The 8,988-nt window shown below is 38.0% G+C and overlaps 1 non-coding gene across 1 annotated transcript; it reads right to left on the reverse strand.

The window, feature by feature from the left end:
- Positions 1–475: 475 nt before the first annotated feature.
- Positions 476–577, reverse strand: LOC149184446 (U6 spliceosomal RNA). Its single transcript, XR_016257899.1, has one exon. It is a non-coding gene; the product is annotated as a U6 spliceosomal RNA (small nuclear RNA).
- Between the last annotated feature and the right edge of the window lie 8,411 nt (positions 578–8,988).

Consider the following 8,988-nt stretch of genomic DNA (forward strand, 5'->3'; position numbering starts at 1 on the left):
TAATTTAAATAATTATTAATTATATATATCTATATATATATATATATATATATATATATATATATATATATATATATATATATTTGGAAAAACGGTTTGTAATTTTATTAACAAAAATAAAATTATAAAATAACAAATTGAATTCAATTATTAGTCTTATTATTATTTATTAGTTTTAATATTTTTAAATAAAGTTGACATTTTTTTCTCTAACACATATAAATTACCACTACAACATTTTTCCTATACTAAATTGTAAAATTTAGTATAACATTTTACTCATTACTAATAATTTCAATTTAGAAAACAAATACATTTATTTGTTTTAAGGACATAATCTATTTAACCAAATAATTCTTCAACAATGATTTGGAGGCTAGATTTTTTTGTTTTAAATTCATATTACCTATCGATGTATGCAACAATGATTAGGAGGTTTACTTTTTTTTAAATTCATCTTAATTTTTTTATTTTTATTTTTTTGGACCATTTTTTTATTTGTGTGCATTATCCTTCCACAGGGGCCATGTTCATCTTCTTTGTATTGTTCTAGTTTTATCAATGTCTCTGAAGAGACTAATTCATATTAACTATTTATTATAGAAATTCAATAATTTTTTGTTAAGAATGCATGGTTTTTTTTTTTAAATAAAAACATCCTTGATAGAGTGAACAAAAGAAGGGATGAGGTCATCAGGAGAGTCCTTGTCACTGCACCAACTCCCTTGACTATTAAGGTGGGGTCGCACGGCACACCTTCGTCATGCGGACTCACATGAAGATTAAATTCATTTCAATGCAAGGAAAGTTTAACTTAGTTCAACATTGGAGGAAAGAAAAATGAAGGAGGGTATGAACCTCATATGGTGGAAATGGCTTTGGTTATGTTCCATTGTAAATAGAATTACCTTAAGTTTTATGTCCATCTGGTTTGTTTCTTTGGAAATGGGGGAGAAGCAAAGAGATGGTTCTCATTCAGACATTGAGGGTTTGGTTAACTGGAGGCCATCGTTGAAGATTGGTGAGCTTGAGGGGATGCTAATAATTCTTAGTTACAGTGCATCCGAAATCTCAACACAAAGGCTCCTCAACTTTCACAACAACATATTAATCCTGAAATTAATGTGTTAGTCGAAATCTCCTACATAATTAAGTTCTATTTGAGTTCGATCCAAGGTTGGTAGGTCTAGAATAAGGTATGACTAATCCTTCAGGCATCTTGGTTTTACTTCTTTGCTGCTATTGGTCGCATTTTTGGTAATTGGTTTTTCTGGGAGAAACTTCGAAAGAAACAAGAATTGTACAAATAGGAGAGGGAAGTGCAGCAGCAACAGATATAGTAGGGGGTGCAACATGAGCAAATAGATGAAGCAGTTCCCGTACAAGTAGTTGATTCATAAGAACAAATGGCATCAGATGAATAGGGTGAACCATCACAGGGGAAAGACTTCGCTCATGAGATAGAACAAGCACTTCAACAATTGGATGTAGACATGGAGGAACAAGAGTTGGAATAGGACACTGACCTCATGCCTCATGACAAAGAGGTCAATTCACCCGCTTCAATGTATCTAGATGATGAGAAAGTCTCAAATGGCTAAGGAGGCACTGAGATCCTTGGTGATCAGCCAGAAGAAGAGATGCACAAAATCTCATTCGACGAATCCCAACATAGAGTTATGCAGTCTCGCAGAGTGTCAACTCCGGAGGATCATATGTCTCTTGCGAAAGTTGAGGAATGAGTGATCGTGACTAATGTGTGCAAACATCCAGTTGCCTTGGCCAATGAAACTAGAGTGTATGTTGAAGCCACTAGCTCAAGTGTTTGCTTCCTAATAGGTGAGAATGAGTGGATGGCAAAGGAACTACAAACGACCAAGCAAGGAGGAGACTTGGTGACAATTTCCACCCGAGCAAAACTGAAGGAGGTAACACTAGATGAAGCGTTGTCCCTTGACACAGTTATCCAAGCATTATACTCTAAGTTTGGTACCATGCACAAGGTAGTCGTCCATCTCAATGGATGGCAACAACGATGTGCTAGAAGAGCATGTATCTTGATGAACTTGCCTGCTGTTGTGTATGACATGCAAACATGGACGATTAAGTACAAGGGAGCCCCACTTCACTTGCCTAAGATGATGAGGGCCAATGCAGTCGAGCTGAAGGCATGTATCCAGAGTCAAATCCAGAATTATGAAGAGCTCCCGCAGTTCATCGCTAGCATACAAGCTTCCCATGCACGAGTATTCAAGAGTATGGATGTTGTGGTCCACACACATGTGATCCCATCACTTGGGACTCTCACCCACACGAAGACAAAGAAACAGGTCCGACTAGAGCTAGACTCATACTTCAACGAGTTTATGCACATTGCCACCAGCCCAAACTTTCCCGTAAGTGCAGACATCATGCACAAGTATGTAGCTGGTTTGAACACATTGAAGAAAATGATGTGCATGCTTTAAAACGAGTTGGACAAAGGAGCTAGAGTAGTGTACCCGGTTTCTATGGAGGCAAGAGTCAGGTTTTAGAAGGATGTCACTGTGGAGCACATGGACACCATCAAGGACTACTGATATTAGCATCAATATGTTATTGTTAATCAACATGAGGATGTTGAGGAGTTGGACTTCCATGGTTGTCTAAGTCAGAGTGATGTCTAGCATGGCTTGCTCAAGCTATTTTGTTCACATGGGTACATGTGTGTTGTAATTTTAAATCATGCTAAGTGTAAGTCATGTGTCAATAGTTGGATGTAACAGTCATAGAGTAGGTGAAGAGTCATGAGGGTAGTTGAACTATCACAAAGGGGAATGTCAAGGGTCACCCCACACTTTGCTACAAATAGTCCCTCATAACTCATTGTAGAGGCTTTTGGTTCCAATAAGACTATCTTGGAGAGAGCTTGGGTAGTATTGTAAAGCACTCTAGCTTCTCCACTTCACGGAGCTAGTTTATCTCATTGGATGAGTAGGTGGATGTGGCAGTAACATTCCACTATTGGGACTAGTGCTTGTACATGGATGTATTGTATGACTGGAACTTACACTTCTTTATATAATAAGAGCCAACACATTTCATGCATATGTTGCATTATATTCCAGCTGTCTTGGTTACTTTAAATGGCATATGTACTTTGTTTCTTACACATGTATATATGGACTTTTCCGTATGAGTATGTATGAATCTTTTTGAAATCTGTTGATTGGTTTAATCATCACTTTGGATTGTCGGCTGACTTGCCTTCCAACTTGTGATGTATCTTCGCTCGTGTGTTCCCTTCCTATCTAAGTAATATTACAGGTTGCCAAGGGGCGCACTTATCTCAACCCACCTGTGTTAGAACCTTTCATGCACCTTCCTTAACTCACTACAGTAGTCACACCCTTGCTACCAATAGAGTTATATTACTTGCCTTTGTGCTAAAGCGCAGTCAAGGCATTGCTATATGACCCACTACTGGGACTCCTACACCAAATGGTCTAAGGTCTAATTGGGACTTCTTACCGGGGAGATCCCCTGACATGTTGGCGGGTCCAGTACTGTCAACATTTCTAGCGCTAGAAGGAGGGCTAGATGACAAGCTATGTCCTCTCACCTAGTTTCAAACCTTTACTTACTTTCATGGATTCTTGCACTCTTCTCCCTCTGCAATTTTTTTTGAATCATGAATATGTCACCATCACGGGGGAGTTTTTCGATATCTTGTCCACTTACATGTATGATGGTGAAGACAAAGTGGCCTGGCCTGAGTACTTACATGATTTTATTTCCATGCTTCATGAGGAAGATCGGTGTTCTAACGATTAGGCTAACTTGCTACTTGCACACACACTTCATGAATCTCCATGTTGATGGTTTCTCATCCTACTAGCTGATAGCGTGCACTCACCTAACCAATTTTGTGATCTCATTGAAGACACTTTCTATCATTTTGATCCAAACTATCTTGACCAAAAACGTTTACAACAACAAAAGGCTCTGCATGAATCGGTTATCGATTTTTGGCAACGCTTTCGTGACTTGCAGTTTAAAGCTCTGAGGAGCCAGATAAAATTTTCCTATCTTTGGGACCTGTTCAAGTATTGGCTTAAGAAATCTGCCCATCCCAAGAAGAATCTTGAGATTAAGTCTCGCTCAACATTCCTCAGTGAGGGAGTTGTGTAATCTCATGTGGATGTGGTCACTGTCTCGACTGATTGTATGCCTTCCCCTCATTCAACAGATCAACCATTGCCGAGTGATGTTGATTATCATGCTTGCACACTTGTTCATCTTTCACATCCTCCCAACATCAGTTCACTCAATTTTCCCATAGATTTGGTTGTGAGTCCTTCGAGTTCTCATATTCATTCTATTCTACAACCTTTGTCTTAACACTCGACTGTTCCTTTGGATGATATTGTTTTGTGTTCATCCATTCTGCACTCTTCACTTGTTGTGAACAAGGAACAAACCACTGATGGATTTGGTGTTGCACAACCAACATGAATTGTCATTCACAAAGAGTATGAGCGGGAGCTTGAGCATCAACACTCGGTGAAGGATGACTCCCTTTCGTGTGAACCCCCTCTGTTCTTTCCTGACATCTTTAGTGAACCTTCGATCCACGATTTCGCATGCGTGTCTTCATCCACAGATGCACCCATTTTTGATCACTTGCAAGACTCGCCGGATGTTGGTCCATCATTAGATAATGGAGAGGATAAGTTCTTCATTTAAAATCCACTTGATCTTTCATATGTCTTTTCCAGAAACACAGAGGATGAGTTTGTTCGCTTTTCATCTACCCCTCTATTTGATTCATCTAATCATGAGGATGCCGATGGAATCATTCATTTTTATGATCATGGCAGTCGTGATCCAATTGTTTCCATATCTGATCATGATCATGACTCTATTATGGTTGATCTTTCGAAGCCACCAGTCTATGATGATCTATTTGATGATGAAGTTGAAACACACAAGACTGTCAAGGCACTTCAGCCTGAGTTGATGGTTATGTCAGTTCCTCACTCTCTTAGGGTTAGTCTCTGATCCAGGAGCATCAAAACACCCTTAATCAAAATTTAAATTCAAAGTTATGAAAGGGGAAATGTAGACAATCAATGTAAACCAGGGAAAATTCTATTTAAACAGAGCTAAATTGATGGAATTGATAAGTCTCTAGAAGGCTTGATTAAATGTAATTATCTGCCATGCATGTGAATAGAGAGATTTAGGGGTTTGATTGAGTGATTTTGGGAGAAACTCATGGATCTTAAACGATTCTTCCCTTTGTAATTTCCTATATAATAGAGTCTATGTTGTGTGAAAATATAGATAGGGGTATGTAATGTAGCTGCAGGACAATTTGTGATTCGGGCCATGAGGCCTTAACCTGTAATCAAGTTCTATTTATAATTGAAATATGCATGTTATTATACATCTAGGCGAAATATGGGTTCTGTGTGTTTGTGTTTGTACATATATGTTCTTTACTATAATTTGATAATTGCGTGTGTGAGTGTAAGGGACAAAGTTCCTATGAAGTTCACCTTAGACAATGTATGGTAGAGATAAATTTTTGTTGTAATGCGAATTCGACCGATAAGTGAATGTGAGATCCGTTGGATTTGAGAATAGATCAACGGAGGAGAGTATTCAATCGAAACTGGATTCAAATGAATAGCACAATGGAAACAATCGGATTGGCCACATCGACAGATAATAATGATGGAAGAGGAATGGAGGAGATTAACACCAGGTCTTAACAGAAGGATGGAGTGGTCTTGGAAAGACTGTAAGCGGTATCTCGCATGCCCTAAAACTTGTAACTGGTATTTCTAAATTCTACATGATTAACCTTAGTGGTTGACACGTAGAAGGAGAAAATTACTTTTCTTGCGTGCTCTCAACCTGATATCGGTCATGCACAATTGTTATAGACATATTTTGGCACTGCAACCCCAATATTATATGTTGATAAACCAAGGGCTCTTTAACCCCTAAAAGTGTTGTTTCATACCCTAAAGGATCATGGTCAACTCATTACATCATTCACCAAAAGTTCCACCTGAGAAACCACTCAGAACCGGCCAAAACTAGACCATATTGACTGCTCCACTATTAGGATGTGATGCATATTGACTCCTACACTAGGTAGGTGTGATGCATACTGAAGAGGCCTTCTGTAGGGTGCGATGAGCAAGAATGGACAAATGTCCGAGACAGTTTTCTAAGTGGATGCTCATTGAATCTTCTAGAAACTTCTCCTATGACACTTGCCTCTCTGAATTCACCTAGGGATGAGTAAGATATCCAAGAAATATCCAAGTGGAACGAAGAAAAACAAGTGGAATGACACTAATCAAAAACCTAGAGATGACTCACACCCTTGCAGACATCTATAAATGGATCCCTCATCTAAGAGATCTGGAGGCTGGAGTTTTGTAATTTGTAAGGAAGTGCTGATAGTTTGTCTTTGAGAAGGATCATTATAATATTGGGTGATCTTGCTTTTCATGAGGTGAAGAGGGCTTTGATGCTGGGAGGATGATGCTGGATCAGATAGCTGGGTTGTAATTCTCCCTTCTATTTTAATAAAGTTCTTTGAGTTTTCCTCCATAAAATCATGTATTTGTGAATGTTTTTATTTGTGAATGCCATTGCATGTTCATTGTATTTATGATTCTGCAATACTTAAGATATAATAGATAGAAATGCTTTGATGGTGTTTTGTTACTTTGCCTCTACAGGTATTCTTTAAGCGGGATAAGTAGGAGAGGATTTGCAAGCTCTATCAAGGGGGAAGGAAATCAAGCAAGGAGTCAAGCAAAAGATCTAGGTTGGTTCCTTTGCTTCTCTCTTATCTATCATACATAGAGGAACTCCCAAATTGCTTTGATTGTTTGTTTGCTAGGATAGCTGCCAATCCTAGAGGGCTAGCAGATCGAATGGACACTAGTTCTCCCAGAAACAAAATGGTGACTCCGCTAGGGATCGAATGGATGTTTTGTTTGTCTTTTTGTTTTTTTTATAAACTATAGACAGAGCTTGAAGTTAGCCAGATAGCCTTCGAACTGCTCTTGCTTTGCAATTGCAAAATAGATGAATGCTGCTTCAGTCAATCTTTGGTTTAGTTTATGATTTGAAAATCTAACTTAAAATCATTCTAGGTGCCCTTTTGGTAGCTTAGAAACCTCCCAAGATCATACCCCTATACTTTACTCTTTACTTTCCATAATAGCTCAAGTTGACTCACCGAAATCAGCTGCAAATTTGAGCCAAAACCCATCTCAGTTGCGCTCCCTGGCCCATCACACTATCTGTCACTAGAAGCTAGTATGCATCGCACTTCCCAAGTGTAGCAGGTGCGATGCATCCCTATTTCTGTGAAGTAAAAGCGCGATGAATGAGTGATCATGTTTCTCCTCCTGAAATTTGGGGTTTTTTGTCTTTGTTTTTAGCTCTATTTAGTGGTTTTTGCTGCTTATGAACAGTATCTCATTGCTGAAGCCTGCTTGCTTTACATAGTTCAGCCTCCATTGATTAGGATTAGTAAATGTTTTTATGTATTTGTCCATCATTTACAATCCTTTGTCAAAAAGTTTCTTGAATCAATCTGTCGTTTAGGTACAAAAGTGTCATAACTATCGTTTTGTGTCAAGAAAGAGAAGTGTCATTGAGTCTTCCTTCTTTGGATAGTTGATTGAACTTTTTGCCATGTATTTGATTTGATTTGTTGATATTTGAAGTGTCGAAAGAATCTTTTATTTGAAATTGAAAAGTGTCATTTAAGTCTTCCTTTCATTTTGAAAAAGAAATTGTCGAAATACCGCTTTGAAGAAAATATTTCAGATCTATACTTAGTTTTACTTTTTGGCATTTCTCACATTAAGGGGAACAAAAAAGAAATACATGCATTTGCATTTGCATTTAGACTGTGTGCGAAAAATTATTTAGGAAAAGTGCATTTAGTGTGTGCTCTTTGCACTTTGTTTGAAAGAATCGTAATCTTCTTTCCTTAGTAGCTAGGATTTTCATTGCTAAAAATAAACAATGATTGTTTATCATTGTAGATTGCATTTTTAGGAATTTTACATCTACATCACATGGTGAAACTTTGAAAGGAAAACTTTTAAACAAGATCAACTCTAAAATAAATTTCAATGAACTTAACATTACCTTGGAACCTAACGCAATGCATCTAGAGGTCTAGGCTAGAGACGTGTTCTCGCGTCGTAAAATCTAGTAACTATCGTTTTCATTGAAGGTTGGGTGATTCCTCCTCTTTGATATGACAAGTGCTAGCATGGACTTGTGCTCCCCGTACTGTCGAGTATATATTGGTAGACCACAATAGGCTTATATCCTTTATCCAGAGGGAGCTATGCCTGCCGCCCTATCGATCGCAATGCACTGAACACAGCATTCGGGAAGATTGACTGTCGTACATAAGTCCTTGGTAATTTCTCTTTAATTTACCAGCAAGGTGTATATTGCAATTTTGCAATTGGTTTCGTAATCCCTCTGTCTAGATTTCCAGAGTAGTCACTTTCATTCCTTTTCGACTCCTTAAAAGAAAAGGTCCATCTAAGCACTTGTCACTTCAGGCTCATTAAAAATCGAAGGGGACTAGAGTCATCTTTAGCTTTTTCTCGACTCTTAAAAATTGAAAAAGAAAAGTTATGTCAAAGCGTCATTAAAATTTATTTAATTCAGAACAACATAATTTTCCCTTTAATTTTGAGTTGATCAAGTAATCTGCAATCGTGGAAGAAAGTCAATCAAAACCCCATCATTCACGGAGACTAGTGAGTCACCCGTCTTTGACTCCGGAAATGAAGCCACTCCAAGCAAAACGGTCTCGTTTAACTGAGTCCAATTCACCTGATTTATTTGAAACTCGTGTTTCAACATCTTCAGAGGCTACAGTTACTCCGATTATTTCTAGTACAACTGCCTTTATAGAAGAAGTTATGCAGTTACAAGAGGACATTAGAA

This window comes from Pinus tabuliformis, chromosome 3_2 (genome assembly GCF_031772625.1).
Source record: "Pinus tabuliformis cultivar Carrire ecotype Pingquan chromosome 3_2, CPIR1, whole genome shotgun sequence".
Lineage (NCBI taxonomy): Eukaryota > Viridiplantae > Streptophyta > Pinopsida > Pinales > Pinaceae > Pinus > Pinus tabuliformis.